General features: G+C 32.7%; 1 protein-coding gene and 1 pseudogene across 5 annotated transcripts in view; one reads left to right on the top strand and one right to left on the bottom strand.

Annotated features, from left to right (window-relative positions):
• The window catches only part of LOC145277655 (dixin-like), a 326,945-nt gene that overhangs the window by 22,193 nt on the left and 281,631 nt on the right, over nucleotides 1–23,121 (top strand). Inside the window, exon 1 of one of the 5 annotated variants that reach the window (XM_080129263.1) lies at nucleotides 13,763–14,191. The exons of the other annotated variants lie outside the window; for them this stretch is intronic. The gene's annotated coding sequence lies outside the window, so the exon portion shown is untranslated. Of the gene's footprint in view, nucleotides 1–13,762; nucleotides 14,192–23,121 lie in introns of those variants that run through there. 5 annotated transcript variants of the gene reach the window in all.
• Nucleotides 9,755–9,871, bottom strand: LOC145278620 (5S ribosomal RNA; annotated as a pseudogene).

The following is a 23,121-nucleotide window of genomic DNA, read 5'->3' as shown; positions in this document are numbered from 1 at the left end:
GCATTACAAACGTATGCTGTATTTTCGTGGACATTGGCAATATTACATACCTGATGTGCTTCAACAAGTCATATCTCTTTTTATTTGTGGGTCAATTTTTAAAAGAATTACATTGCTGGAAAGAGAATAGAATAAGCATTCCAATGATATTAATTTATTTTTATTTTATGGGTTCAATGTTTTTATGCTCCAAGTTAAAAATGAAAAAAACGGTAAAAAATGATGACAGTAAAAAGGGAAACTGTTTTTTCAATGTTTACATTTTATATGTTACGTTTGGATACATATGTGCGGGGTTAAATTTGATTGGATATGGCTAAAATTTTACAGGTTATATAAGCATAGAAGTCCATCTCTACTGGACTTTGATTTTTATTTTTATGGCCACGGGAAGCAAAGTTACGACGGAACAAAGTTGACGAAGATTTCAAAATTGATAAGATAAATCGGTATATATCATCCATTTTCATATAGATAATAGGTTCAAAATTATTTCTCATGTATAATATGTAAATATTTGATAATTATTAATTGTGCGGAAATTTCTTTAAAATCTTATCTTTTATTCAAATCTGCTTAAAGATAAAATGGCTCGCTATGCGCTAATGCGCTGACCAGTGCTGAGCTGCCTACAGTCAGCGTATTAATGAGTTTGCATTCTCTTAAAAATAGAAAATTGTTTTTTCTGCTTTCAAAATGAAAGCAGAAAAAAAATTCATTTTTTATTCTGAGTTTTTTAATTTAAAAAAATTATTTTCAAGTTTTTCAAATTTGATTTTCAAACAATACTATTTTGTTGTTTTTAATGCTTTTAGTACACATGTACTAAAAGCGTTAAAAAACAACAAAATGTACTAAGTGCATGCGTTTCTGTTATTGTATTTATAACTTCTTACTTGTACTTAAGTTAGAATTGTGTTTTTTAGGTGTTTTTTAATGGTAAAAAAAAAAAAAATTAAAAAACAAATATATAACAAATAAAAGGTGCTTGTGCACTTATGCTACCATGCTGAAATAACGTTATTATTTAGTAACCCATTCTTAATATGGGGAAGGAAGGGTGTTTTGTTAACTATTTTGTACTTTCACCTAACAATTAAATAAAATATATTGTGAAACTTGAATTTATTTTTAACTCATTGTCAAGACCATTTCTCGAATCTGTAAAACAACCCCCTTTTTTTTTAAACTGAGGATATCTAAATAATAATAATAATAATAATAATAATAATAATAATTAGGCGATTCGATAAAGAATTTCATTGTGATGCATTTTGTAAATTTTTACCTTGTTTCAACCATAACATTTTTCTTTAAAATGACTACCTAATAAGGTTTTCAGGTATGCTGAAAACGAATATTGCATTTAAATTTTCCGCAGATAAGTAGCTTTCTGGATATTAAGCAATGTCATTTCTTATGTTATTGCTGGTAGCCATCTTGGTACGTGCGTTTGTGCATAGTTTCTCGGGGGTTACGTTTGCGCGCTCGCACAGATGGCCACCAGCGATAGCATAAGAAATGACATTGCTTAATATCCGGAAAACAATTATTTGCAGAAAATGTAAATGCGATATTCGTTTTCAGTATACCCTAAAACCTATAGAAGTAATCATTTTAAATGTTAAGGTGGAAACAAGGTAAAAAATTATCGTTTTCTTTCTTTGTTTAGATACGAGGGGTGTGCAATAAGTAATGTTCCTGACCCACTTCCCCTAGCAGGAGGGCAACGAAACTTGGCACAGTTATTAGTCTTTCTCTACATAGGAATCATCCAGAGTTATGCATTTCTCCCATCGTTTAATGCAGCTCTGGAGACCATTTTTGTAGAACACCCCAGGTTGGTCCTCCAACCACGATGTGACTTCAGAAATCAAGGCTGAATCATCTGGGAAACACTTTCCTTTCAAAAACAACTTCAATGGACCAGAGGTCATCTCGTCAGCGTCAGACAAGGCCAAACTATTTGCAAAGAACTTTGCAGCTAATTCTACCCTATGCGACGAAGGCCATCAACTCCCCATATTTCCTCCTATAACACAGAACAAGCTAGGTAACATACAAATATCCGTGCATGAGGCCGCCAAGCTAATCAAGAACCTAGATTCCAGTAAAGCAACTGGCCCTGATGGCATCCCAATTATAGTGTTAAAAAAGCTTGAACCAGAACTTGCTCCCATACTTACGAAACTATTTAAGCGCTGCCTTAAGGAGAAGTGCTTTCCGACTCTCTGGAAGACCTCATCAGTTTGTCCTGTATTTAAGAATTCAGGTGATAAGTCATCTTCCTCTCAGTACAGACCAATAAGTCTCCTGTGTGTTATGAGTAAGTTGCTGGAATCCATATTAAATAGAGAAATAGTCAACCACCTCAGCAGGAATAACCTTCTTAGTGACACACAATATGGTTTCCGAGGTGAAAATCAGAGGGTGCAAGGTCAGGAGAGTAGGGAGAATGGGGAAGGATTTCATAACCACATGCCCGTGCTTCTGATTTGGCGACATGCGAGTTGTGGACCGGAGCGTTGTCCTGCAGGAGGAGGGTACCTTTGCTGATCTTGCCCCGCCTCTTGATTTTGATAGCTTCCGTTAATTTCCTCAAAAGTGAAGCATAATAGGCCCCTGTAATTGTGGTACCCTTTGCCAGGAAATCTGTCATCACTACTCCGTCCTGGTCCCAGAAGACTGTGAGCATGACCTTGCCAGTGGAGGGCTGCACCCTTGCCTTCTTTGGAGGTGGTGAGTCCAAGTACTTCCACTGCATTCACTGGGCTTTGGTCTCTGGATCATAGTGAAGGACCCAGGTCTCATCCTGTGTAATTAGTCTTTTGAAAAACTTTGACTCATCTTGGCACATCTCCAAATTCATCCTCGAGCACTCAACGCGTTCTCGCTTCTGGAATGGTATGAGCAACTTGGGAATCCATCTGGCAGACACCTTATGCATATACAAATGGTCATGAATGATAGTTTCCACAGACCCTGTACTAATCTTGACATCTTGGGCTATTTGGCGAATAGTAATGCGCAGATCTCCCAAAATAGCAGCCTCAACTTGACGGACAGATCCCTCATCAATGGCAAAAGGGGAGCAACCAGGTCTGGGAGCTGTTTCCACAGACTTCCGGCCATGTTTGAATTCACGATGCCAGCGTTTTACAAGGTCATAAGTTTCTTTCATTTTATCAAAAGTCTCCTGTGGTGTGCATCCTTTCAAATACAAAAACCGGATCACTGCTCAACATTCAACAGGCTCCATTTCACACCTGACTCAGTTAAAACACCTGTAAAACAGAAAGCACAATTAGTTCAAAGCTGTAATTTACCACATAACCCATAGAGATATAAATCATTGCACATGCAAAATTTCAGCTAAATCAGACAACTGGAAGTAGGTCAGGGGCATTACTTATTGCATGCCCCTCATAGTTGATTTTTCAGTAAAACATCAGAATAGAAATGACAAAAATTACCATCAACTGGTGAATATATAGTTGTTGCTTATCAGGATTCCTGGTATCCTGGTACTGTGAAAGCGACATCAAGGATTCATGTAGAGTACTATTTATGGTTGCATCTCAGAAAATAGGGGTATATTTTGGGCCAGATAGAGAGGATTTACAAAATTGAAAATTGGACTGGTCCCAAAATGCATAAGTTCTGGTCAACTATGGGAATTTCCATCTTTTACAGAAATCCAAAATCTATATGAAAAATTTTCTTCGATTTATTTCTGAGATTAATTCATATCTACTCAATTTTTTTTTTTCTTTGAGGGGAGTAGTAAATATCGGCCATGAATGCTCTTTAGGCATTCAATGGCTACACCCCAGATTAAGCATTCCTCTGGTGAAGAGGCAGAAAAATGCCTGCTCTCAATAAAGCTGTATTTAAATACCACTATAATACTTAGTTTTGTTCATGACTAGACACCCACTGTATGATACCATGCGAAAGTTTAAAAAACATTGAAATTTGTACATCTGAATTTACAATTTATGGCTTATGGTAAAGAAATACATCAGATTTGCCTGCAACATCAGAAAGAGCACACAATTTTACATAAGAGTGCCAAGTTTCATGAGAATAGCTTGAAAAATAAATAAATGGTGGCGAAATTACCAAATTTCTTGAAATGTTGAGGTCTGTGATTTAGCCCACTTTTCCTCAAGAAAAATGTCCACGGTAAAGCCTAAATTTTGGCATTAAAATTCTCATAACTTTTGAACCACTAATGGTATTTGCATGATTCAAACGTTTTTAAGCATCTCTTACATAGCTCTTTTCATGCAAGTTGATAAAATAACAATTATCTAAAAAGGAAAAATCAACTTGTAATGCTAAAAGACTGATGTATGGAAATAAAATCTGGTGCATGGAAAGAAATCATAGGGGAATGATATGATAGATGTGTTATGCAAGTCTTTAAAGACAGGCTTAGACTTGATGACTTAGGAATACTAAATCTGGACAGTATAAGGATATGCAGGAACTGTTACAGGAGTAAGAGTTAGGAGGGGGAGGAGCTAGTTCAGGGAACTTCTGCCATTACTAATCAGCAGAGCATTTTCACTGTCGACCAAGGAAAGAGTCTATCAGACATGTGTACACAGTGTGATGATGTATGGAAGTGAAACCTGTTCATTGAGAGTTGAAGATATGCGTCACATGGAGATGAATAATATAATGGATGTGCAATATGAGTCTTGAAGTTTTGATGATCTGATAGGAAGATTAAATCTGAACAGTATAGGGAGATATGTGCAGAAGAGTAGATTATGAGAGAATCGACGACAGTTTTTGGGTTAGTAGAAGTAAAATAGTTGCGGTAGTAGGTTGAGTTCACAGGGAAAGGCCAAGGAAAATCTGTGAGGAAGTGTTAAAAATGAACCTGAGAGAAAAAAAAAAAGATAAAGACCTGACCAGAGATACATTACTTTCAGAGCTCTACAGACAAATGTATATTTAGTTGACCTTTCACTAATAAATATTTTTGTTTACTAGCCAAATAGAAAAGTTACTAGCGAAACCCATATGATTTTTGGAATATGACATCTTTGTTCCCTGATGAGTACATACATCATAAAGTTTTTCCTGCATTTTTTTTTCTTTTAAATAAGTGTAATTCTAAATATGCATTGAATTTTTTTATGTTAAGATTTGAAAATATAAACGTTTAAGTTTCTTCAGATGTTTTTTTTTTTTTAAACAGCCTTTGTTTAAAAAGAAAGCATATTGTTCTATTAAACTTTTATTGTTTAAATAATTTGACTTTGCTCGTTTTATTAAAAACAAATCAAGGTTGAAAAGACATTTTTTACTCAGTAATGAGCTTTGGAAGATTATTGGTGAAAAAAAAAACAAAAAAAAAACAAGATAAACGTTTTATTATTTCTAGTCGTCATTTGGAAAAATCACTTGCAAATGTGATTGTTCCACTTGCAACATAAAGTTCTGACTTTTTTCTTGCTCTTTTCTTGAAAGTTGTCAAACATGCCAGCATGATGTTAAATCGATGATAATGATGATGATGATTCGAATTAGTATTTGTTTGTTATATTCATAACATTTCGGTTAATCTGACCTCAAACTTACTTTAAATGAATATGATATCTGTCCACCATTATATTTTATAATAGATTGTGATAGAAAGTCTATTTGACTCCAAAGATGAATAAATATACAACAGACGACATTGAAGGTTATATAAAATTACTTTTTATTTTAGATTGTGTTGAAAAGGAATTTAACACTCTTAAAAATTAATCTTAATAAAGGCTGCTATACGCTTTGGTATGAGGATTGTTCCAAAAGTAAAGCCTCCTATTTTTTTAATTCAAAAAGCTATGAAGACAGGAATGGTACCATTAAAACCAGTGATCTGTTGTGCTTGAGAATTTATTTTTCTACAAAGTCACCGCTATTCTCAATGCACCTTTTGCCAGCGATGAACAATGGCTGTGCATGGGTGTCGAGAGTGTGCTTTGTCATATGAGATTTATTATATCATTAGCAAATCGGAAAAGCCAACAAAAATACCTCTTGATCAGATAATGTCTTAGCACCAACTGGTCAAGGTGGATAATCTGAAATTGCATCAGCACTATAAGAAGTAGTCCAACATTTGTTATGTTCCTACCCAAAGACCTCTGATTAGCTGGTGGAACAATCACTCACCAGTAAACCTGGTTATTTACTGGAAAGGAGAATAGTACATAAAAATGTGATTGCCACATGCATCTTTTCAAACCTGGAAAACTTTTAGTTGAACTTGGTAACCTGGATGGAATTTCAAACAGAACATTTCATTTAATCAATGAGGGTAGATTGTTCTCATTCTCTTAGCCATGCATGACCTGGTAGAATTGTCAATTATGCTATTCTTAGTCATTATCATCTATCGTAAGGATTGAACCTTTAACCTCTAGAGTCATTACCATAATAACTAAGAATAACGTAAAACTAACATGTGTACCTGGTTATGGCTGACGAAATGTAAACCATCTACCTGTGTGGATTAAATATTCTGTTCTAAATTCTGTAAGATTTTCAAGTTCGCCTATCAGTGGACAGCTGAGAATATCAAGGAGAAGTTAGCTGCATGTAATTGGCCTTCAATGGTGGTATCACATTTGGTTAGTTATCTCGTGCATTCTTGCTTGGGACTAGCATGCATGATTCAGGATGTAGTGCTGGCCAGGGAAGAAGTAATCACAGTTTACAACAACAACACGTCTTTGTAGTCATGCTTTTGCTTGGGTATAAAATGTTGTAGCGAAGTCCATATTCTGAATTACTCTCTTAATTCCTCCTACAGATGATACTTTTTCTCATCACCATGCTTACTTGGCCATGAATGCGATGACAATGATGGCTGATTGTCTAAGCAACATTTCTTAAATGGAGTTCCCTGGGAACTCTAAGGATCTGCAAAAGCAAATGAGATGAATCTATGTAATTTGCCCGGGTGTTTGTAGGTGTTTGTTGAGAAAAAAAAAATGTGGTAGTAGGCAGGCTGGCTTGAACCCGTACTGCGAAGGAGGAAAAGAACGTGAAAAAAAATGGATGTCTTTGCCGTTGCATCCACCGTTAAACCAGAAGTGGTGAAGGTTTAAATTAAGGCTGGTCAATAGAAAAGAAAGGATGACTTTCGAAAATATTGGCGAAAAAAGTGACCCCCTCCCTGTAGAAAAGTGCCCAGTTGAGGGTGAAGGAATTTGTGTTTTTAGCCAATTTTTTCAATATTTATTGCCCAAAGGATCGAGCTTCAAAACGATACTGATCTCATGAAAATCTGTCACCTCTGTCGAAAGTTTTAGGCAGACATACAAACATACATACATACATACATTTAAACAGACAGGTGAGATTTATATTATAGATTACATGTACATGATATTACTAAGGATATTTTATTCAGCAAGCTTGCCACCAGCTGCAGACAAGCAGAAAGACATGTTCTACATTACAAGAATGTCTACAAAGCAAGACATGAGGGTTCGTGACATTGACCCAACAGGCTTGAAGTCCAATTGTTGCAAAGGCATGCTCCAAGAGGAGTGAGAAATGGAAAAACCACCGGTAGAATTTGGAGAGAGCTAAAACAGAACCCAGAATACACTGTAATCGCGCCTGCTGATTCAAGATAGACTTGCACAATCACAGCAGATGCTGCAATTTGGCAATTGACTGATCTGAGATTCCAAACTTCATTGTCTCCTGAGATAGACGGATGCCAACAATATTACTGAACATGTACAATATATTCTTGATGATTTTAATATAGTCAGAAAAATTATCTGTAAATGATTTTTCTCGCATTCAGTTTCATTGCTAATGAAATCTTAGTTGCGAAAAGGTCAGCAGAGTTGTTGATTTCATGTATATCAAATCACATAATGAATTTGTGATAGACTCGCTTGATTATTATTTTATATAAAATTGAAAAGCAAATTGTTTAGATCTTGTTTTGTTTTTATGAATGTAGAAAAATAGAAAAGATAGAAAGATAGAAAAGTTGTGATTAATATCTTAATCATTTAAATGATAAAAGAGTTGTTTTTTTTTTTTTGTAGCATTGCAGACCGGTAATAATCAAGACAGAGTGGTATAATTAACAAAAATTGTATCAGCAAAAGTATATTACAGAAGTACACGTCATGATTCTGGGGCAATAACTGCTAGGAATTGCTGTTATTTATTTCCTTTCCAGCTAAGGAAAATGTGACACAAGGTCAAAAGGTTGGGGGGGTTGAGCCAGTGCCCCTAAAAAAGGAACACTTTTGCCTTTTAAAAATGGCCAGGGCAGCCCTATCGTTATTCCCTGGTTGGATGCTTCAGCAATAAATTTACTCTACCCGAAAGACTGGAAGTAAGGCCTGGGTGGGTGGACCTCGTGGGTCTACATAAAATTAATATATATAAAACTTTGGTTAATTTTATAGATCTGTTTGTCATGAGGGAACAACCAATATTTGTATCTCAATACTGGATATTTCCTTCATGGGCTAATCAAAAAATAGAAAGTCCTCAAAGAAGAAAATGTATAACAATGTAATAGGAAAAACTCAGAAAGAACCAAAGCTACTCACATTAAGTTATTTTGAGTTGTGGGAATTTTTGTTTTGAAAAGAAAATGATTGATAACATTTATAAAATCTTGGACTTGGGAATCTAACAAAATTATTATTTATGTATGCTCTGTCGTTATATATAAATAAACATCGAGCTTTTGATTAAAAAAAGATTGGTGCACATAAAGAATAGAAAATATATGCAAAAGCGTACATTTGCATAAACCTATATATATATATATATATATATATATATATATATATATATATATATATATATATATATATATATATTACAATAGAAAAATGCGAGCATGGAAAGTAAAGGACTAGTTGTTAAATATTGCAGCATTAAGAATTGATTATATAATGTTATAAAAAAAAATTCTTAATGCTGCAATATTTTAAGTTATAAACTTCTTATATTTTTTACTAGAATATCTTGTCCTTTTCTTTTCCAGTTTTAACAACTAGTCTTTTACATTTCCATATTTAAGCTTAATCATGCTCGCATTTTTCTATTGTAATGCATGATTTTTCCAGGCTTCCAGTAAATTTACTTGTTCTTTATTTAATTTCAGTCTTATTTTTTTGCCTCCATAAACATAACATACACATATGTAATAACAATGTACGGCACTCATCTGCTTTCAATAAAATCCCCCCAATTATCTCCCTTTTATTCGTTCATTCTCTCTGTTTCACTTGTTACTTCACTTTTTGCAAGAGCGGTGAATTGGTAGCAACAGTAGTCGCTGAAGCGCCGTGGTTACTATGGGAACCAGTCATAAATATGTCGCTCACCTCCTTACATTTTTTTATGATTTTGAACACCAGTAAATTAATCATAACTTTTGTTTTACTGAACGTAAATTGAAAAAAAAATTTTTCACAATATAGCTGAGAAGGTGATCTATAAACTGTAATAATTGTTTGAAATTTGACCTAAAAATGAGTGAGCAGTGAAGCTTTAAAGCAGTTCTAAATGACTAAAACTGCCACTTAACCATATATTCAAACACGGTAGCTATGGATACCCACGAAGGATTGCTTGCGCATGAAATTTTTGTGGCAGGAGGTGCACAATCTCCAACCACACCTCTCCTGGGTCAACATTGTTAAATACCAGTGGCAAGTGAAGTACAGGACGACTGGAAACAAATGCCGAGATAAGCGGAGAGCACATACAGCGCCTAGAATTCCCAAATGGTCACCCATCTGATACTAACCAGGCTCAACGTTGCTTAACTTCGGTGATCTGACGAAAACCGGTGTGTCAATGTGATTATGCCGTATATATATATATATATATATATATATATATATATATATTAATGCCAGCCGGCATTGTCCAGTCATAAGATATGTTTAAATATGATATTTTAATATATGCAGATTTCGTATTTATTATTATAGAACCAATTCTTAATTGATTATTGTATCGTACCCAATATATAGTAGTCCCCTGCCCTCCAGCCTGACTCTGTCATAAAATACGTACAAATATATATTTTAATTCATGCAGATTTTGTATTTATTATAATAGAGCTACTACTCCATTGATTATTATATTGTACCCAATACATAGTAGTGGTTTCAAAAGTTTAAAAAAAATATATGTATATTCTTGGGTGCCATCCGCTAGAATCAAAATCAAAACATAGTGCTCCAAACTTAGTTGTTAAGTTTGAAAAGTTTGCTAGAAATTACGTCATGGCATTAAAATTTGAGATGGTGACAAACAAATTCAGAATTTTAGTATAATAATAGATATATATGTGCAGTGTAATAGGAGAAATAACCGATGTGCATATACACATTTTTTTCAATGACAGTGTACATTAGTTTGACCTTCCATCGATACGTTTGGTTTTACGGAACCATTGGAAACTCAGTTTGCAAGGTTGAAGATTGAAGATACTGAATGTAACCGACTCTTCAGTCAATGTTTCCAAATTGTAATTGTGGACTGAAAATCAGGCAAGAATACAAGACTCGTAAGAAGCATTTTAGCACTGTCTGGACACTAAAGTATAGCAATCGACATTGCAAAGCTTATCAAGGAGAACCCCAACAAAAATGTTAGGGAAGCCATCATGAAAATGGGCACCATCAGATAAATAATTGGGTATATTATCAAGATGACCAAAACGATAAATATTATGTGTTCAAGAGATGTTACATTCTCATAAAAATACAAGAGAAGAGGAAGCTGATCAATAGCTTCAAACACATGAGCATCGGAATGCTGAGGGTTTTTTTCCAACAAAAAGAACCAACAGAATGACAGTTTGTTTAGTCTCTTAACAAAGTGCCTACCGTCATACACTGAAAATATTTGACCGACGTCTTGGTGATTGATGTAATTAGAAGCTTGTCTTCATCCCTGATAGCCTCAACCTTGATGGCAACAACTATGTGAGGCTCCTGGATGAACAATGTGGCTAATAAGAGGACTCTGCCCTTGCCCCTTTGGAATATATGTCATTAAGGCCCGTGAGCTGAAAAATGACGCCATCGCTGAGGTCCTAGCAAGCAAGATCTGTCGCATAGTTAGACTGTCGATACAATCAAAACATTTTACAAAAAACATTAGAAAACTTAAAATTGCATTAAAAAAAGAGAAAAAAAAAGGAACATGGTGATTTGTACTGAAGCTCATTTAATATTTAAAAAAAAGTTTTCAAAACGGAAAAGGTGTGTGTTTATGTGTTATAAGTAATTAAATATTTCGTTGTTTCATGGATTTTAAAGACTAAAATACGTTCATTAGTTACTGATAAATTACATTTAAAAAGAAGACAAGAAAGGAACACAATTCGATTTATAGTAAAATTAAACTTTATTCTATATATAAAAAATATGCATGTAAAATTACATATCTTTGAAGCAGAAGACAATCAAATGTTGCAAAACATGAAATAAGAATTTAGGCAACACACAAGTATTAAGCAATCAACTTAAAATTAACGATAAAAATTTTTTTTTATTAAAACGAAAAACAATATTTTTTTTTTTAATCGAAACTAACAACAATATATTTTTAAAAATCAAAACGGAAACAATATTTGTAATCAAAATGAACAATATATTTTTTTAAAATCAAAACGAACAAAAATATTTTTAAAAAAATCAAAACGAACGACAAAATTATTTTAAAATGAAAACGAACGATACTTTTTTAAATTAAAACCAACAATAAATAATTTTTAAAATGAAAACGAACAATAAATTAGTTTATCTGAAAAACAGATGCTAAATTAACAAGAATAAACAAATTAAATTCAAACAAATAATGTTAATATAAACAAAGGGTACTAGTGCACTTATTGATTCTTACTGAAATAATGTTATTATTTAGAAAAGCATTCTTAACATGGGGAATGGAGGGTGTTTTGTACCTATTTTGTACTTTAACCTTAATATTTAATAAAAACATATCATAAAACTTTAATTAAACTTGAAAATACTATTTAAAAAATAGCACGGATCAATGAGTGCACTAGTACCAAACAAAGTTGCTAGTGCAGAAATTTTTAAAACATTAAATATTAAAACATTACAAAAATCGTGTTTGTTTTACAATCCACATAGATTTAAAAAAAAAAAAGGGGGTTAAAAAAACAAATATATAACAAGTAAATGTTACTTTTAATTGCATGTATTCATATGTAAATGAAAACACACTGCCTTTTTAGTGTCAAAATTAGTTAAAATGTGGAAAAATAAATAAAATATTGATAGAAATCTACCCAATTATTGTCACTATGTTACTTCTTGACGCTTATTAGGTGTATTTCTATCAATATTTTTATATTTCCGAATTTTTAACCATTTCTGATGCTCTGAAAACAGTGTGTTTTCATTTCAATTTGTCTGTTTACTTTAACAGCTCAACACAAGTTCTCTTTCGATCTGAATAAAAGCTTTAGATTCCGTTAAACACACACGCAACATATCCAGGTAGGTAGAAGCGTAACTTATCTTAATTTTGGTAGCATCTATCTATAATATAAATCTCACCAATCTGTTTAAATGTATGTATGTATGTTTGTATGTCTACCTAAAACTTTCAACAGAGGCGACAAATTTTTACAAGATTGGCATCGTTTTGGAGCTCTACCCTTCGGATGACAAATATCGCAAAATTGGCCAAAAACATTAATTCCTTCACCGTCAACTGGGCACTTTTCTACAGGGAGTAGTCGCTATTTTTGCCGATATTTTCGAAAGTCATCCCCTCTTTTCGATTGTCTAGCCTTAATTTAAACCTACGTCACTTCTGGTTTGGCGATGGATGCAACACCAAACAGGTCACTTTTTTTTTTTTTTTTTCACATTCTTTTCCTCATTCGCAGTATGGGTTTGAGCCTACCTGCCAACTCCCACTTTTTTCTTCTTAACACACACCTCCAAACACCCGGGCAACGTCGGGCACCCAGGCTAGTTTGTTATATATTGGAATTATTGACCCTTTCTTTTTTTTTTTTTTTTTCCATTTGTTGATTTCTGTTAAATTCCCCAAAACACGCGACCAGATTCATAGGATCAGATTCTATGACGTCACCAGGTTATATGAGTTTAGTGCTTAGGCCATCTTAATATTATTATTACAGAGGGCCGTGGTAGGACTGTCCAAACCTGACTCTTCGTCAACATGTCCTATAACTGATCACAAGTTCAGTACTTGAAATACTTGAAACACAAAATTAAAATAATAAACATTTCATTCATAATTCTCCGCCATTTATTCATATCGATAACCATTAACATTTTGGTAATTTTTATACAAATATATTTATATATTAAATGTGACCATAAAGGAAAGAAACAAACACACACAAACACACGCAAATATATACACATAAAAGGTTGTCTTATTTACATCATAAATACTTCAGTCAGCTGCTGTTGATGCTTACGTTCACTTGAACATATATTAAATTCTCTCTTTTTGCGTTTCACAAAAGGAATATTTATACGTATAGACATGTTAAAGATTAATATGGTAAATTGTAGTAATATTCCTGTTCAAACCTGAAGCTTGCAAATTTTGCTTGTTCCACAAAAAACAAAAAAACAAAAACAAAAAAAAACAATAACATTTATTATCTTTGCCAATTAGACTTGAGTATATCAGTTGAAACTACAAGCAAGGTGCTTAATCGACTGCTGCTGCTGCTGCTTCTGTGTGTGTGTGTCCTGTTGTAACTATTGTTACCGCATGCTGTGCTGGTCACTCAATTCTTTTATTTACCTTGTAAAACGACGACTGGTCACTTTGCCTATTTTATGCTAGGATAATGCTACCAGGATTTCCATTTCCTTTCTTTGGAACAATCACTACAATTATTTACTGCTTTAATCAGCTTTTAAGTTCCTTTTTACTTGTGGACTTTACTTGAGAAAAAATAAATAAAAAATCAACGCACTTGGCCGCGAAGAAGAACAGTATTTCTTCTAAAGGATTCAAACTATTATTTTATTTTAATAGACTTATTGACCCTTCCGTCCCCAGGTATTATGAATTTTACAAGAACGCAGTTATATTGTTGATGAAGAAGTATAATGTTAACCTAAGGAAAGATTTTTTTTGTTTCTGAATCAAGAACGTCCAGGTAACCATGTTTATTTCATCTATTTAAGGTTACTTCCTATTTCAGTCACGTAAATTATTTAGAATGAAATAAATTTCAGTTGTTTCTCTTTTCATGAATCACAAAATCATGTTTTAGTAAAATAATAATAATAATAACAAAACATATTAACAAAAAGCAACAGTAAAAAACAAACAAACAAGCAGTTAAAGAAAGTTTCATGTACATGTGAAATGCCGAAATGTAATTGGTTTATAAACCAAACCAAAAATGAAACTTAAAGATGATAATTCAAGCTCATCATTTTTGTAGTTAAGGACAGGAAACCATTTTAGTATTTCTACAGATTTTGAATCAAACTTGTTATTTTTAAAATCCTAACATAACTCTAAACTAAAACTAACCTAAGTTTTAGATTTAGTTCAACAAAAAGCGTAATTCTGTAGAAGCACCAATACTTTTTTAGGGTAACTTCAAAGCAAAGAAAAACATTTGGGGAGAGGGTGAAAATTTTTACTGCAACATGGTTAAAGTTAACCCTTTTGCCATCCTTGTGTATAACACATTTTAAGGAAATTAGTTCAATCTAAAAAAAAAAAAAAAAAAAAAAAAATTTTTTTTTTTAATATTCATAATAATTTCGGTACTTGTGCATCTATGTTACAGCGCTGAAATAACGTTATTTAGAAACCTATTCTTAATATGGGGAGGATGTTATGTAACTATTCTGTACTTTCATCTAACAATTTAAGAAACAAAAATCGTAAAAATTAAATTTAATTTGAAAATATTATTTAAAAAATAGTGCGGTAAAACATAGACGCACAGCACCATAATGTTTTCTTTTGACAGCTTTCGATCAATATTATATTTGAGGAAGTTGGGGGGTGGGGCGCTCTATTTTATAATACACCCCATGTTTTTTTAATTGTGGAATAATATTGCACGTTTATCTAGTCTAATAATGTGAAAACAGCAGTGACAATGACCAATCCTAGTCCTTTAGTCTTTTTCGCTTTTATCACTATTTTCTTCTTTGTTCCTTCTTCTGCAGGTGACTTGTTAACACTCACTATTTTTCTATGTAAAGTATTTATGGACACCCGTCTTAATGTTACTTATAGAATCTATATTATATTTTCTACACCTATACCCCTATTCGCATTATTTTGATTCATCGGACTACTGTTCTCATCGAGTGTGATTTTCACGTTTCGGTCGATGTAACCTCCGACCTTCCTCAGGTGTATCTTGCCGAACTCGGGAATGTTTCTGTCGAACTTGGTAACTTGGACAGAATTTGGAGTGGAACCCTTTATTTACTTCACGGGGGTAGCATGCTCTTGTTCTATCAGCCATGACTGAATAGAGGTCCTAAGTAATTCGCAAATGTATTTTTTTTTTTTTTTGGTTTACTATGGCTGATTTAGTATTATTAGACTAAGATAGAGTTCAGGAGAGATGGAGGAAAATTCTAGGTTATTTAAGTCATCTGCAGCTATATAAGTGAGGTTTTTATAAATAAATGCTTGTAGGGATTATTAGCCTGAAATGATCACTGATTTTCCAACATGGACATAAGAGTCGAGGATACGTCAGCTCGATGGGATTAACTACTACAGCACCAGCTATCTTCTCTGTTGGACTAAAATATTGTTCTGATTAGTACTAAGATATCCTCTTTCCAGGGTTTACCTTTTTTTTGGAAGCGACTAGATTATTGTTAATAACCGAAGGTGCCCCAACAAGGAATACTGACAGGTTTGCTAAGGCATTTTTGCAGTCCAGAATGCCCTATACCTGGTGCGTTCGCCTTTTTATCCTCACATTTCTAGTTTTATGCCACATCTTCCTGTCGTGGGAGGCAAGTTAATGCCATCAGTTTGAGAGCCTGAGCTAATTTGGAGTTGGTGAGCTTGTTTCTGTTGGTTCTCTGTAGTTCTAAGAGTTCTCAGATTTTACCATCTCTTTTTGAGAAGAGTTTACTTTATTGGATACTTGTGCAGGTAACAAACCGTGCTGAAATAATAACATTATTTAGAAAGCCATTGTTAACATGGGAGAGGTGGAGGGAACTTTGTTAACTCTTCTGTACTTTTACCTAACAATTTAATAAACAAAAGATACTGAAAGAAATTACATTTAACATGAAAATCCTATCTAAAAAAATAGCACAGTTTGTAAACTGTACAACGATTGTTTGTTGCTAATCACACAAGGCACCATTATCGGTTAATATTGATGGGGTAGCTCAGGCATTTTTGTGAGCCAGAGTGCATACACTTTTTGTGTGCTAGTTTATAATCCCCATGCTCTGACCTTGTGTCACATCTTCCTTCAGTGGGGATGGGGTAAATATAAACAGAAATGAGCTACGCTTGCTTTATATCAAATGTTAAAGCCAGAGAAAAAATTCAGTTTGTATAACATCTTATATGAGATTATAAGGAAAGTTATCATTTTGATTAACACAATTGATTAAAATCGATTATATGCTTTAATAAAACAAAGTATATGCTAAAATATACTTCAGTTTTAGATTGAGTTATGGTTAGCAAAAAATCTGCTTTAATTGTTCTATTTAGCTGTGATTTGTAATTAGCTGAACAAGTCAAACCATCTGTTTCTTAGTTATGTATTTCTCTTGTCTCTTCTCTGTTAGTTGAACTATTCTCTAATATTTCTTAATGTTTCTGTGAGCATTTAGAAAAAGGGGGACCCTGTTTTTGAAGTTTTGCCATCTAATTTACATATATGTCTGTACACATACATACCACAAAACTTGTGTAAATTAGATGGCAAATAATAAATCTCCTTACTTCTATCTATGTATTAGTAATAATAATAATAATATTAAATATGAATATGAAATTGCTAGGATTTGGAAATTGAAAGAAGTTGAGGTAATCCCTGTTGTAGTGGGGTCATTGGGATCGGTGACAAAAGACTTTGACAAATGGATACAAAAGTTGGATTTGGGAATAACAGCAGAAATGTTACAAAACCTTGTTTATTGGAACAGCAAGAATCATTCGGAAAGTGTTGGACATAAAATAGAGAAAATAGGGTAGTTGCAATACCTAAGACCACTGGGTAAGGTTTGTCATTGCAGCTCAACTCCCAAGATAAAACATCAATCTTGTGAACAGAAATAATAATAATAATAATAATAAGAAGAAGAAGAAGAAGAAGAAGACACAAAAACAGCAAATGCAGGCTGTAGACAAAGAGACGAAATGAGAAACGACATTAGTGAATGCAGCAAACTAGCCCAAAAAGGATATAAGAATAGACATGACCAGATGGAGAAAGCAGTTCACTGGGAACTATGCAAACAACTGCATCTTGAACACCCAGACAAATGATACTAGTATAAACCTGTAGCAGTACTTACAAACGGAAATCATAAAATCCTATGGAACATGGATGTACAAACAGATAAACTCATCCAAGCAAGGAAATTAGATGTCATAAGAGTTACAGAGAAAGAAAAATCCTGCCAGATTGTAGATTTTGTTGTTCCAGCAAATCACAGAATGAAGATTAAGGAGACAGAGAAGCGAAGCAAATATATGGAACAGGCCAGAGAGCTGAAAGCGATATGAAAGATGAAGAAAATCAAGATAATACCAATAATAGTAAAAGTAGAAGGAACAATCCTAAAAAAACTTTGAAAAAGAAAGAATGGGAGAAATTGAAATCAAGAGGATGGTTGAGAAGATACAATGAATAGCAATAATGAAAACGGTTCAAATATTAAGGAAAACTAATACATGAACTACAAATGTATACTGGCAGGTGTGAGAAATTTTCTAGGCAAAAGATTCCTTTTTCTTTAGCTTACATTGCTTAGATGTAGGGGAGGGCGCTATTTCTTTCCTTGAGTCGCTCCACTTACTTTTGACCCTCATTTTATAATGCCGAGTGTTTAGCAGGGAGGTATAAAAAAATATTTTGGGGGGTTTTTGTATTAGGACACGTGTTGAGAATTTGATCTTGGCCGATTAGCAAACACTTTGGTGTGTATCAAAGTGTCATATCACTTTTTATTGAAAACAGTAGATGAGAATACAAGTTTGAAAACTTGTTCTTTTAATTTATATGACAATTATTTGAAGTACAAGGAAAATTGCAGATATAGTTTATACTTAGGATCAAATGTTCCTTTCTTCTTTTTATACTTGGGATCCCGTGTTTCTTTTCAACTTTTATACTTGGGATCAAATATTTTTTTCACCTTTTATATTTAGGATCAAGTGCTCCTTTTCACCTTTTTATACTTGGAATCAAGTGTTTATTTTCACCTTTTATACTTGGGATCAAGTGTTTCTTTTCAACTTTTTTATACTTGGCATCAAATATTCTTTTCACCTTTTTATACTTGGAATCAAGTGTTTCTTTTCACTTTTTATACTCGGGATCAAGTGTTTCTTTTCACCTTTTTATACTTGGAATCAAGTGTTTCCTTTCACCTTTTTATACTTGGGATCAAGTGTTTCTTTTAGCATTTTTATACTTGGGATCAAGTATTCTTTTCAACTTTTTAAAACTTGGAATCAAGTATTTTTTTTCAACTTTTTTATACTGGGAATCAAGTATTCTTTTCACCTTTTATACGTGTGTTCAAGTGTTTCTTTTCATCTTTTTATACTTTGGATCAAATGTTCTTTTCACCTTTTTATACTTGGGATCAAGTGTTTCTTTTCACCTTTTTATACTTGGGATCAAGTGTTTCTTTTCACCTTTTATACTTGGGATCAAGTGTTTCTTTTCAACTTTTATACTTGGGATCAAGTGTTTCTTTTCAACTTTTATACTTGGGATCAAGTGTTTCTTTTCACCTTTTTATACTTGGGATCAAATGTTTCTTTTCACCTTTTTATACTTGGGATCAAGTGTTTCTTTTCACCTTTTATACTTGGGATCAAATGTTCTTTTCACCTTTTTATACTTGGGATCAGATGTTCTTTTCACCTTTTTATACTTGTGATCAAGTGTTTATTTTCACCTTTTATACTTGGGATCAAGTGTTTCTTTTCAACTTTTTATACTTGGGATCAAGTGTTTCTTTTCAACTTTTTATACTTGGGATCAAGTGTTTCTTTTCACCTTTTTAAACTTGGGATCAAGTGTTTATTTTCACCTTTTATACTTGGGATCAAGTGTTTCTTTTCAACTTTTTATACTTGGGATCAAATGTTTCTTTTCACCTTTTTATACTTGGGATCAAATGTTCTTTTCACCTTTTTATACTTGGGATCAAGTGTTTATTTTCACCTTTTATACTTGGGATCAAGTGTTTCTTTTCAACTTTTTATACTTGGGATCAAATGTTCTTTTCACCTTTTTATACTTGGGATCAAGTGTTTCTTTTCACCTTTTTATACTTGGAATCAAGTGTTTATTTTCACCTTTTATACTTGGGATCAAGTGTTTCTTTTCAACTTTTTTATACTTGGCATCAAATATTCTTTTCACCTTTTTATACTTGGAATCAAGTGTTTCTTTTCACTTTTTATACTCGGGATCAAGTGTTTCTTTTCACCTTTTTATACTTGGAATCAAGTGTTTCCTTTCACCTTTTTATACTTGGGATCAAGTGTTTCTTTTAGCATTTTTATACTTGGGATCAAGTATTCTTTTCAACTTTTTAAAACTTGGAATCAAGTATTTTTTTTCAACTTTTTTATACTGGGAATCAAGTATTCTTTTCACATTTTATACGTGTGTTCAAGTGTTTCTTTTCATCTTTTTATACTTTGGATCAAATGTTCTTTTCACCTTTTTATACTTGGGATCAAGTGTTTCTTTTCACCTTTTTATACTTGGGATCAAGTGTTTCTTTTCACCTTTTATACTTGGGATCAAGTGTTTCTTTTCAACTTTTATACTTGGGATCAAGTGTTTCTTTTCAACTTTTATACTTGGGATCAAGTGTTTCTTTTCACCTTTTTATACTTGGGATCAAATGTTTCTTTTCACCTTTTTATACTTGGGATCAAGTGTTTCTTTTCACCTTTTATACTTGGGATCAAATGTTCTTTTCACCTTTTTATACTTGGGATCAGATGTTCTTTTCACCTTTTTATACTTGTGATCAAGTGTTTATTTTCACCTTTTATACTTGGGATCAAGTGTTTCTTTTCAACTTTTTATACTTGGGATCAAGTGTTTCTTTTCAACTTTTTATACTTGGGATCAAGTGTTTCTTTTCACCTTTTTAAACTTGGGATCAAGTGTTTATTTTCACCTTTTATACTTGGGATCAAGTGTTTCTTTTCAACTTTTTATACTTGGGATCAAATGTTCTTTTCACCTTTTTATACTTGGGATCAAATGTTCTTTTCACCTTTTTATACTTGGGATCAAGTGTTTATTTTCACCTTTTATACTTGGGATCAAGTGTTTCTTTTCAACTTTTTATACTTGGGATCAAATGTTCTTTTCACCTTTTTATACTTGGGATCAAGTGTTTCTTTTCACCTTTTTATACTTGGGATCAAATGTTTCTTTTCACCTTTTTATACTTGGGATCAAGTGTTTCTTTTCACCTTTTTAAACTTGGGATCAAGTGTTTCTTTTCACCTTTTTATACTTGGGATCAAGTGTTTCTTTTCACCTTTTTATACCTGGGATCAAATGTTTCTTTTCACCTTTTTAAACTTGGGATCAAGTGTTTCTTTTCACCTTTTTAAACTTGGGATCAAATGTTCTTTTCACCTTTTTATACTTGGGATCAAGTGTTTCTTTTCACCTTCAAGTGTTTCTTTTCACCTTTCATACTTGGGATCAAGTATTCTTTTCAACTTTTTAAAACTTGGAATCAAGTATTTTTTTTCAACTTTTTTATACTGGGAATCAAGTATTCTTTTCACCTTTTATACGTGTGTTCAAGTGTTTCTTTTCATCTTTTTATACTTTGGATCAAATGTTCTTTTCACCTTTTTATACTTGGGATCAAGTGTTTCTTTTCACCTTTTTATACTTGGGATCAAGTGTTTCTTTTCATCTTTTTATACTTGGGATCAAATATTCTTTTCACCTTTTTATACTTGGAATCAAATGTTCTTTTCACCTTTTTATACTTGGGATCAAGTGTTTCTTTTCACCTTTTTATACTTGGGATCAAGTGTTTCTTTTCATCTTTTTATACTTGGGATCAAATATTCTTTTCACCTTTTTATACTTGGAATCAAATGTTCTTTTCACCTTTTTATACTTGGGATCAAGTGTTTCTTTTCACCTTTTTATACTTGGGATCAAGTGTTTCTTTTCATCTTTTTATACTTGGGATCAAATATTCTTTTCACCTTTTTATACTTGGGATCAAATATTCTTTTCACCTTTTTATACTTGGAATCAAGTGTTTATTTTCACCTTTTATACTTGGGATCAAGTGTTTCTTTTCAACTTTTTTATACTTGGCATCAAATATTCTTTTCACCTTTTTATACTTGGAATCAAGTGTTTCTTTTCACTTTTTATACTCGGGATCAAGTGTTTCTTTTCACCTTTTTATACTTGGAATCAAGTGTTTCCTTTCACTTTTTTATACTTGGGATCAAGTGTTTCTTTTAGCATTTTTATACTTGGGATCAAGTATTCTTTTCAACTTTTTAAAACTTGGAATCAAGTATTTTTTTTCAACTTTTTTATACTGGGAATCAAGTATTCTTTTCACCTTTTATACGTGTGTTCAAGTGTTTCTTTTCATCTTTTTATACTTTGGATCAAATGTTCTTTTCACCTTTTTATACTTGGGATCAAGTGTTTCTTTTCACCTTTTTATACTTGGGATCAAGTGTTTCTTTTCACCTTTTATACTTGGGATCAAGTGTTTCTTTTCAACTTTTATACTTGGGATCAAGTGTTTCTTTTCAACTTTTATACTTGGGATCAAGTGTTTCTTTTCAACTTTTATACTTGGGATCAAGTGTTTCTTTTCAACTTTTATACTTGGGATCAAGTGTTTCTTTTCACCTTTTTATACTTGGGATCAAATGTTTCTTTTCACCTTTTTATACTTGGGATCAAGTGTTTCTTTTCACCTTTTATACTTGGGATCAAATGTTCTTTTCACCTTTTTATACTTGGGATCAGATGTTCTTTTCACCTTTTTATACTTGTGATCAAGTGTTTATTTTCACCTTTTATACTTGGGATCAAGTGTTTATTTTCAACTTTTTATACTTGGGATCAAGTGTTTCTTTTCAACTTTTTATACTTGGGATCAAGTGTTTCTTTTCACCTTTTTAAACTTGGGATCAAGTGTTTATTTTCACCTTTTATACTTGGGATCAAGTGTTTCTTTTCAACTTTTTATACTTGGGATCAAATGTTCTTTTCACCTTTTTATACTTGGGATCAAATGTTCTTTTCACCTTTTTATACTTGGGATCAAGTGTTTATTTTCACCTTTTATACTTGGGATCAAGTGTTTCTTTTCACCTTTTTATACTTGGGATCAAATGTTTCTTTTCACCTTTTTATACTTGGGATCAAGTGTTTCTTTTCACATTTTTAAACTTGGGATCAAGTGTTTCTTTTCACCTTTTTATACTTGGGATCAAGTGTTTCTTTTCACCTTTTTATACTTGGGATCAAATGTTTCTTTTCACCTTTTTAAACTTGGGATCAAGTGTTTCTTTTCACCTTTTTAAACTTGGGATCAAATGTTCTTTTCACCTTTTTATACTTGGGATCAAGTGTTTCTTTTCACCTTCAAGTGTTTCTTTTCACCTTTTTATACTTGGGATCAAATGTTTCTTTTCACCTTTCATACTTGGGATCAAGTATTCTTTTCAACTTTTTAAAACTTGGAATCAAGTATTTTTTTTCAACTTTTTTATACTGGGAATCAAGTATTCTTTTCACCTTTTATACGTGTGTTCAAGTGTTTCTTTTCATCTTTTTATACTTTGGATCAAATGTTCTTTTCACCTTTTTATACT

This window comes from Euprymna scolopes, chromosome 6 (genome assembly GCF_053919585.1).
Source record: "Euprymna scolopes isolate OS-2025 chromosome 6, ASM5391958v1, whole genome shotgun sequence".
Lineage (NCBI taxonomy): Eukaryota > Metazoa > Mollusca > Cephalopoda > Sepiida > Sepiolidae > Euprymna > Euprymna scolopes.
The sequence above is the reverse complement of the archived record's forward strand: the minus strand, read 5'-3'. Positions and strand labels throughout refer to the sequence as shown.